We start from the raw sequence: 10,977 nt of genomic DNA on the forward strand, positions 1-10,977 counted from the left end.
TAACTTCATCACAAAATTATTTATTATAGTTAGTTTTATATGACAATTTGAATTTAAAATAAATTACTCAAATTTTGGCCCAAAAAAGCTAATTAATTTTTAGTAGAAAGAAATAAATATAAATCAAATTATTCACATATATAATCTAAATTTAAACATTCAATTTAAACATATTCATTATCTTTCCTAATAAATAATCAAATTTGAAATTTAAATGTAATATTTATATAATAATAATAACATAACATTAGATAACTATACTAAATAAATATGTAAAAGTTAATCGAAGCGGNTCCCCGTCCCCGTTTAGCTCACGGGGAATTTTTTTTCCCACTCTCTCTCTCATTCCCCGCCTAATCGGGGAATCTCCGCCCCCGTGGAGAAATTGAACATCTCTACTCAGTTGTAGATCATTAGTACACAAATCTACAGATAATTTTGGATCGAAGGACATCGTCGTCATTAAAAGATAACAAGATTTGGGCTAAAAGAATAGTCCAAGGCAAAGTGTCTGATGAAGGAAATCCACGAGGAGAAAGTGTCTGATGAAGGAACTGATCCAGAAAAGGGAAGGGATTTAAATGTAGCTCGGAAATCCTAGAGGAATGAGACCTAAGTCAACATTATAAATTTGTGGTAAAGCTCTTAAAGAAAATAAGTTTATTCTAATACTCAAAATCTCAACTTGCACCACGGTTTCCCCTAGGGGTGTTAAAAAAAGCCAATGACTCGAAAAAATCAATCAACCCAATGGATTAGGTTGGTTCTTGGGCTCATCTAAAAGAACCCAAATCAACCTATATAAAATGCATATTTTTTCTCGTATGATACAATTAGTTATACATATATATTTATTTTAGTTTTATTTAACTTCCTAAATTTTTTTTGGATAATTTATTTTCGAACATCTCCTAAAAATAATTTTAGCACTATGGAAAGAGATTTTACATTATATAAATTCAAATTAAGTTGTTAATATTAATTTAATATATGCAAATAATTAAATCAAACTTTTACTTATTAACATTTTACTTCTTTTTAGAAAAAAAATTTAAATAAATTACTCGACTAATTCGAACCAATTCAACCTAAGTATTTCATGGTTGGGTTGGGTTCATTTTTCTAATGAGAGTTATTTGGATTGAAGAAATTTACAACCCGAACAATTAAAATTAGGTTTAAAAAGTCCTTCAACCCAATCTAACTCAACCTACGAACACCCCTAATCTCTCCTCTAACTTAAGTTAATCTATGTGGTAAGCACCACACTAGTTTACAAATCATGTGTCACGTTCTTTTCCGAATTACAAATTCATAATTGGTATCACGTTAGGATAAGATTTCAATTTTAACCCATTAAGATTTTCACATCAACATACGACACTCCGGCTACTTTGTTGTGTACATATGGACGTGAGTGAGCGCAGGCAATGCACTCTGGATTAATCTTCGTACGGCTTGGCTTAAATTAAAGCCTCTGCGGCTGAAGAGATATTTACCATATGGAAGATTGGGGAAAAAGAAACTCCCGTTCCCTCTCGCGTGCGCATTTGGCTAAGGCGTTGTTTGTAAAACAAATGTTTCTAGTGGAAGAAGGGGGAAGGCAAATTGATTGATCGAGCCCCACCTTCACTAGTGCAATAAAAGACTGGCCTCCATCATCACATCATCCTTTGTATAAAAGATATGGTCGAATAATACCTAGATCATGACCTCAGTGGTTCCATTATATTTCAACTTCATCACGAGTGCATAATCAAGGGTCGGATTTTAGTGAGATAAGAGATGGTGTGGAGAAAGCCTAGTCCCTACCAGCAAGCTAATAGGTGCTAACAAGGTTTCACACTAGCTAAAAAATGAAAAGATAATATTTATATAAGCGAAGGCAATTATTACCACGGGTCATTTGAGTGAAACAAAGAACAAAGCTTTTATATTTAACGTGGACAATATCATAACATTGTACATATATGCAAAGGGTTTGTTCTTATTTTTAACATGCCTTTTATGCAACTTTGTATCTATACAATAATGTAGTACTGCATATATTTGTAATGTTGGGATTGATGCCCTAAAGTCTCGTGTCCTGTAGTTTGTAAACAGTTTGTACGAACGCTTGTGTTGTGTAATATATGATACTTCACATCTTGTATTTTGTTCAGTTGCTTGTTTTTTTTGCTTTACCACAAACCAATAAACATAAAATCCTCGACTATCTGTATGTAATTTAAGCATGTATGTGGTGACATATAAGTGAATCATGTCTTGAGTGATAACCAAAATGGTCTGTAGTATATGGATATAGGGGGAAAACCATCCTTGTCACAGATGGTCTGATCCTGATCATCTGTGTTGGGGACATGCGAGCGGGGGCGTTGATAACTTGTAGAAATACAAGTTATTTATACTGTTTTATTTAGATATTGCGGCAAAAAGAAAGGAAAGTTACGTCGATAGATACAAATTGGTTAAGAAATACGAAAATTACGAAATGTCGTGAATACACCCACTAACACCATTGCGATGGTAGAATAGAATGTTTCTGTTTCTGTTTGCAGAAAATAAGTCACCGCATGCGTTCATGGCTTAAAGACAAAACAAACAACGCATCTACGTCGCATTGTGCCCATCAATCAAGAACGAAAAGATGATCAACGCAATGACGGCGCATACGACAATCGATCTTGAGCTTAGCGATCAACGCAATTTCAACCACATGCGGTAATAAAAACCAACACCGCATGCGGCGATTGATCGAAGATGTGAAGAGCAACGCATTTGCGGAGGATTCTGACAAGTGTACAGCTTTTAGTTGTGCATTTCTGACGGATTGATTGCGTAACAGAAGGAATTTTCCATTATGCCATTTCAGGAACTACCATAACTATACAGTGGGGACCACAAATTCAAAGAGCCAAGTCTCGCCTATAAAAAGCTTCTTCAAATTCGCTGAAAGATATGCAGATATAGATACTGGTACATACATGTATACATAGAGACGTGCATATACTGATTCTGAGAGAGAGGCTGGTCTGAAGAGACTATCCGGAGTAGATCCGGGAGAACGACGAGACAAGGCCGAGAGGTGAATCTTCGAGCAGAGAATTCTTCCAATTCTCATAGTTGAAGCTCTGTGCAAAAGTCAATTCTACCGGGAAAGCAAGCCTGAGAGGGAAGCTTTCCTCTCCACCACTTCCACACGCTGGCAAGCACAATCTCCGATCAGGATCTGTGTCAAGACGTTGACACTTCTTCTGTATTCGTTTCTATCCTCTATTTCATCTTTGTGTTCATCTTCTGTAATTCTTCATTCACAACATGTATCAAATGCTTAATTTTAGAATTAAATGTTATCATCGTCACCATTATCATCTCTCCGTCTCTTTCCATACATTCATAATCCATTTTCTCCATGATGTGTTCTTAATCTCCGGGTAAATAGCAAGAATTAAACGATTGAGTTAAATTGTGTTAAAGAATTAATTAAGTTTAGCTAAAGCATGCTCGATGGCATCTTCACCTGTGAGAGCAGAAGTGAAGATGTTATTCCGCCTATCGAGAGAAGATTGGAAGAATGTGTTAACTAAAGTGAGAAGTATTTTCAGAGATGGAAACAACCTTGCGTTCATCACGTTCATCCCTGTTTCACCATAGAGATATAGGAACGTGGCTGATCACCGAGAGGTGTACACCAAGGGAAAGTGGAACCTTAGTTGCGTCCTTAACACAATTGACAAACTTGCGATATTTTTACTCTTTACTCTTTCTCTTTCTGCTTCATTCATAAGACTTGCCATCGCATACATCGATTCATTTGTACAGCTTCACAGTCAGTTCTCGACCTCAGTATCATGTATCATGTATCATAATAGTTTAGGACTTTACTTTATCAACGCATTTTTATTTCATCGCAATCTATATTTCTGTATAAACCCAGCATTCTTTATTCATTATTAAAAACCGGTCGCATGTATCACATTAGTATCGCATTAACGAAAACAATCCCTATGTTCGACCTTGAATCATTCTGAGAAACTTGCATTGGAATTATACTTGGTTTCAGCGCAAGGAAACTTATGACACACATTACTTCATCGCATACTACGAGTATATCACTATCAACGCATATATTTAGACGTAGTATCGCATAAAATTCTCTTTATCGCAAAGCACCTGAGCATATTATATATCATCACAGTGCATGCATACTAATAAAAAGCAACCATAAATTTATGTCATCAGGAATCCTATACAAAGAGTTTGTATTAGACTTGACCACGAAGTGTTAACGTCTCGTTATACAACACCGTTCATGACAGAGATTTCACTTCACTAGGATGACCATAGGTAACATGACCTCAATCCTAAGTGAGTTGGGAACTCCTGCCATTGAGGGCTGTTCTTTGATTTGTATGGGTGCGAGTGGCCAGGTCGCCGATTCAAACCTACCATTTTGGAGATTCATCTGATTTGAGAGCTGGAAACTCAACTACACAAGATGAAATTCACTCCTTCCCCGAGGCAGGGGTAAGTAGATAGATAGCTCCCTTAAGGGTTGATTCCGGGGCTTGAATGATGTGGCGCCACACACCTTCTCTTAGCCCGAGAGGTGTTCACACATAGTTGGACTATGTTGTATTGTTCATTTGAGGAATCAGTGGTACTTAAGGAGTGAGATGTAACTACAGGGGCAAAATGGTAATTTGGCCTAGCTGTACTTACGAGCATCTGTGAAGGGTCATCGTACACATGATTGGTTATATCCGATGGACACAAAAATATATCTGTGGTAAGAAGAGTTCAGCTGTTGGTCATTAGTGGAATGCTTAACAGTCAACGGATGGTGGATCTCGTGGCTAAAGAGTTTAGTCAGCTATTCACGCACCATTGGAGCTTCGAGCCACAGGTTCATTAGGTTTCCTAGGTAGCTTGGATAAAGTCGAGAATCAGTGTTTGGGTTAATTTGAAATGTTCAAATTGACAAGAGGAAGTTCGATTATATATGATATAATTGGACTGGTTAATTATATATGATATAATTGGCTAAATATATGAGATACATTATTTTGAAGGAAATTAGATATAAATATGATTTATATCAAGTAGAGGAGAGGAGAAATTACTAGATATGTGATATCAAACTATAGGGTAAAAATATAATATGTTTATATTTATTAATATTTTAATTGGTTAATTATATGATAATTAACCTAAAATCTCGCTCGGACGTGCGTTAGTGGGAACATCATCGGTTATTATAACTGATGAATAAAAATGAAATTTGTTTCATTTTTGAAGAGTTTGAAAAAAGGTTCGAAAAAAGATCAAAGGAGCACGTTGGTGTGAAAAGTAATCGATCGCTTAAAATTAAGAGCCTATATGATAGTCGCTCTATGCCTAAATGATCGTCTACCTAGCGCCTAAACGATTGCACACTAAGTCCTAAACGATCAGTTATCTTACCTAAACGATCGTATAGTGTGTCGTGTTTGCAAAACGATCGCCTTCTATTTTCTAAATGATCGTTCAGTAAAATCAACACGATCGTGTAGTTTCTCCTAAACGATAAGCATCTTACTATACGAGAACTTCATATTCCCTCCCACTTGCTTATCGCCTACATGATCTGTTCTTTCTCCTACCTCTACCAAACTCACCAAAGACCACGCTTTGGGTTCTCACTCCGAGAATACCTAGGGCTCTTTTCTGGTGGTTTCGTCCCCGCTACGTTCGTTTTTGTGCGGTTGTTAGGATGGGAGAATTTTCATAGTAAGTGGGAGCGGGAAGTGCAATAGCATATCCCTCGGTCTCTCTCATTAGGTTGAATAAAGTTACTACGCATCACCTCAAGGCACCCTAGGAGTGTCACCCTAAAGGATGGTAGTTTTGTGCGTTTGTTTATTTGATCTCCTGTAAAGGATAAGGTAACTTAGTCTCTTGCCTACAGTAGGCTCATTAGGGCAGGACTCTGACACCGAAAGCGAGGGGTCACACTTACATGAAATTGTTAAAGGTTAATAGTTTTGGATCGAAAAATGGTGGCTGTTAGGTTCAGTTCCAAGAGTTGGTTCTGCCTAATGGTTGAGAATGTCTCATCCTAGCGAAGGGGCAATTGATCACCCCACCGATGACGTTTATCCTGCCTCATTGAGGCATTGTTGCAAAATAGAAGTCTATAACTTAGGGTACTTGAAACTATTTTGCAAAACTGATTGGTTTAAAAGTGGTTTAGCAAAATCTAATAAAATTGTTCGTATTTTCAGCAACTTTTTCAAAATGGCAACAACCATGTTGGCATTACTAAGCACTGAAAAACTACTAGTGATAATTTCGCAACTTGGAAACACATGATCACGACGATCTTGATCATCAAGGATCTCATGTTCGCTCTCACGGAGGTTTGTCCTTCTTATTCCATTCTAATGCCGCTCGAAATGTTCGGAGAGGCATACGATCGATGGACAAGAGCGAAATGAGAAGGCCCGAGCCTACATCTGGCAAGTCTTTCTGAAGTCTTGGCTAAGAAACATGAGCCTATGGTCTCAGCGCGTGGATCATGAATCCTGCCGGGGGATGTTTGGACAACCGTCTGAATAGCTTATGCATAAGGCTCTTAAATACATATTCAACTCCAAAATGGAAGAAGGCACCACTATTCGTGAACATGTGCTTAACATGATGGTCCACTTTAATGTGGCGGAGTTGAATGGGTCTACCATCGATGAGGGTAGCCAGGTTAGCATAAACCTGCATTCTTTGCCGAAGAGCTTCATGCACTTTGTTAGTAATGTGATTCTTAACAAAGTGAAATATAACCTTACAACTCTCCTCAATGAGTTGCAGACCTACCAATCTTTATTGAAAAGTAAAGAGAGGAACAAGGGTGAGACAAATGTTGTTTCATCCTCCAGGACACTCCATAGAGGTTCGTTCTCAAGAACGAAGTCTGCACCTTCTACTTCTAATTCTGGAAAGGGGAAGAAAAAGAGGAGTGGTAAGGGAAAAGGGAAGGCACCTGCTAACCCACCGCTTGTCACCCCAAGGAGGCATCCACAGGTTGCTAAGGGAAAGTGTTTCCACTGCAACCAAGATGGACACTGGAAGAGAAACTGTCCTCGGTATCTAAAAGAGAAGAAAGCAGCCAAGGTTAAGGCCAAGGCCGATAAAGGTAAATATGATTTACTTATACTTGAAACTTGTTTAGTAGAGAATGATGATTCTGCCTGGATAATTGATTTGGGCGCCACTAACTATGTTTGTTCTTCTTTTCAGGGGATTAGATCTTAGTGACAGCTGAAGACTTGTGAGATGACGATGCGAGTAGGCACCAGACACGTCGTCTCAGTTATGGCAGTGGGAGGACTCCAGTTAGCTTTACAGAATAGGTTTCTTATTTTAAAAGATGTATATATTGTTCCCGAACTAAAAAGGAACCTCATTTCTGTAAAGTGTTTATTGCAATGTAAATATACTGTCTTCTTTGATGTGGATAAAGCGTTTATTCATAAAGATGGTATTTTTATTTGCACAACAAATCTGGAATCGAATTTATATGTGCTAAGGTCGTTAGCCATTAATTCCCTCCATAATACTGAATTGTTTAGAACTGCGGTAACTCAATCAAAACGTCGACGAATTTCTCTAAAAGAAAATGCCTAACTTTGGCATCTTCATTTAGGGCACATCAATCTCAATAGGATTGAGATATTGGTGAAGAATGGACTTCTAAGTGAGTTAGAAGAAAATTCTTTATCAGTGTGTGAGTCTTGCATTGAGGGTAAGATGACTAAACGACCTTTTACTGGAAAAGGATATAGAGCCAAGGAGCCTCTTGAGTTAGTACATTCTGACTTTTGTGGTCCTATAAATGTACGAGCCCGAGGTGGCTGTGAGTATTTTATTAGTTTTACTGATGATTACTCTAGGTACGAGTATGTTTATCTTATGCAACGGAAGTCTGAATCCTTTGAAAAGTTCAAAGAGTTCAAGGATGAAGTTGAAAATGCATTAGATAGACGGATTAAAACACTTCCATCAGATCGAGGTGGAGAGTTTTTGGACCTGGCATTCCAGGACTATTTGATAGAACATGGAATCATTTCCTAACTCTCTGCGCCGGGTACACCTCAACAGAATGGTGTAGCGGAGAGGAGAAATAGGACCTTGTTAGACATGGTTTTCTCGATGATGAGTTACGCTTCCTTACCGGACTCGTTTTAGGGTTTCGCAGTGGAGACTACGGTATACATACTCAACTGTGTTCCCTCCAAGAGTGTTGCAAGAACACCTCTGGAGTTGTGGAATGGGCGTAAAGCTAGTTTACATCACTTCTGCATTTGGGGTTGTAATGGCGGGAAATTAGATGTCAATTTACTCGATAACTAAAATCCCTTGGACTCAATATGCGATGCATGTTCTTAAGGTATGCGTTGATAGTCATGCGTTGGAATGACTATGCGTTAATAAATGTATGCGATGACCATGCGTTCTGTCACAAGTTTTCTTGCACTCACGGCAAGTATAACGCGAATGAAAATTTCTCGAGTGATCTGAGGTCGAACTTAGGGACTTGTAGCTAGGTGAATGCGGTCATGTGCATGCGGCTATTGAATAAAAGAATGGATGGGAAGGTTTCTAAGCTAACACTACTTCTACTCTGATAACTTGTAGAAATACAAGTTATTTATACTGTTTTATTTAGATATTGCGGCCAAAAGAAAGGAAAATTGCGTCAATTGTATAAAATTAGTTACGAAATGCAAGGATTATATATTGTCGTCAATATACCAATTGACACCATTGCGATGGTAGAAAAGAATGTTTCAAATCTGTTTTGCAGGAAATCAAATCACCGTATGCGTTCAAGGCTCAAGATAAAAAGAACAATGCATTTACGTCGCATTGCGCCCATCATTCAGAAATAAATAAACGATCAACGCAATAACGACACATGCGACAATCGATCCAGAGCTTTATTTAAACCGCATGCGGAAATAAAAAACAACACCGCATGCGGGCAAACGATCGAAGATGTGAAAGAGCAACACAATTGTGGAGGATTCTGACGCGTGTACAACTGATCGTTGTGCATTTCTGACAGGATTTATTGTGTAACAGAAGGAATATTCACTCCACCATTTCAGGAACTACCTTAACAATAAAGTGGGGACCATAATGCAAAGAGTCAAAGCTTAGCCTATAAATAGCTCTGGCCATTCCACTGAAAAGGATGCTTGAATATAGAGAAAAGTGTATATACTGATCTGAGAGAGAGACTGATTGAGTGACTAATCAGAGTAGATCCGGGAAGAATTAAGAGACAAGGCCGATAGGTGAGTCTCTGGGCAAGAATCCTTCCGATCCCCACCATTGAAGCTCTATACGAAGGTCACTTCTACCGGACAAGCAAGCCTGAGAGGGAAGCTCTTCTGTTCATCCACTCCACACGCCGGCAAGCAAATCCACCATCCAGACCTGTGTCAAGACGTTGACACTCTTCTGTATTTGTTTCTATCTCTTTATCATCAATTGTATTCATCTTCTTAGTCTATCATTCACACCATGTATCAGACGCTTAATTCTATAATTAAATGTTATGATCATTTCCATCTCCACCTCATTGCCTATTTCCGTTCATCCATATTTCACTTTCTCCACGATGTTTTCTTAATCCCTTAGATAATTAGCAATAATGGAGCAAATAAATTAATTGGGTTAAGGAAATAATTATGTTTAGTCAAAGCATGCTAGACGACATTTTCACCTGTGAGAGTAGAAGTGAAGATGCCATTCCGCCTATCAAGAGAGGGTTGGAAGAATGCGTTTACTAAAGCGAGAAGTACTTCCAGAGATGAAAGCAACCTTGCGTTCACCACGTTCATCCCTATTTCACCATAGAGATATGGGAACACGGCCAATCACTGAGAGGTGTACGCCAAGAGAAAACGGAAACTTGGTTGTATCTTTAACGCAATTAACAAACTTACGATGTTTGTACTAATTATTCTTTCCCCTTCTGATTCAACCATAAAGCCTTGCCATCCCATACCACGATCCTTTGTATAAACTTCACAGTCAGTCTCGAACTCGGCATCATGTATATCATGTATCTTGTATCTTGCATCACGTTAGATTAGGTTTATTTTTATCGCAATTTATTTTATTAATGCAACTTTAGTTATCTGCACAATTTTACTTTACCGCAATTTACTTTCCTGTACAAACACAATCTTTATTAATTGTAAAAACTGATCACATATATAAAAAATGTAACATATTAACGACAACAATCCCTGTGTTCGACCTCGGATTACTCTGAGAAACTTGCGTTGAAATTATACTTGGTTTCAGCGCAAGGAAACTTGTGACAACGCATAGCATACTACATGCATTTCGTTAATAATGCATACATCTAGAAGTAGTATCGCATAAAGTGTAAATAAGTATAACACAACATCCACACTCCATCTCCATCTTTCCAAGTCATCAAGTTTATGGCAACATGAGCTTGTATGATTCACATTCAACATTGTCCATATTCATATATGCTTATTTAGAGAACACCAATTCAGCAGTGTACATACTTCTAGCTAACAGACAACGCAATGAGAATATGCATGAGAGATAGAGACATGAAAACTCTTGACATGAAACAAATGAATGGGAAAAATAGATAAAATGCGGAGATGTTTTCATTGCAATACTTAAGAGTGACCACAAGGGCAACCTTAGTCAACGCAAGCCATGCGATCATGCTACACACACTTGAGCCTAACTCTAGGACGTATGCGGTGGTTATGCATAAGTGTCGAGATGACTGCATATAACCACCATATTCTACTTCCTGGACGCATGCAATATCCTATCCGTAGGGTACATACGCTGTGTGACAGCAAACGAAGCTTATCTCTAAGTTCTCCATTCTTGCCTATGCATTCCAATCCGCTCTCTCGAGTCTTAGATTTGGATTTTAGACTA

Source organism: Benincasa hispida, chromosome 6, assembly GCF_009727055.1.
Source record: "Benincasa hispida cultivar B227 chromosome 6, ASM972705v1, whole genome shotgun sequence".
Classification (NCBI taxonomy): domain Eukaryota; kingdom Viridiplantae; phylum Streptophyta; class Magnoliopsida; order Cucurbitales; family Cucurbitaceae; genus Benincasa; species Benincasa hispida.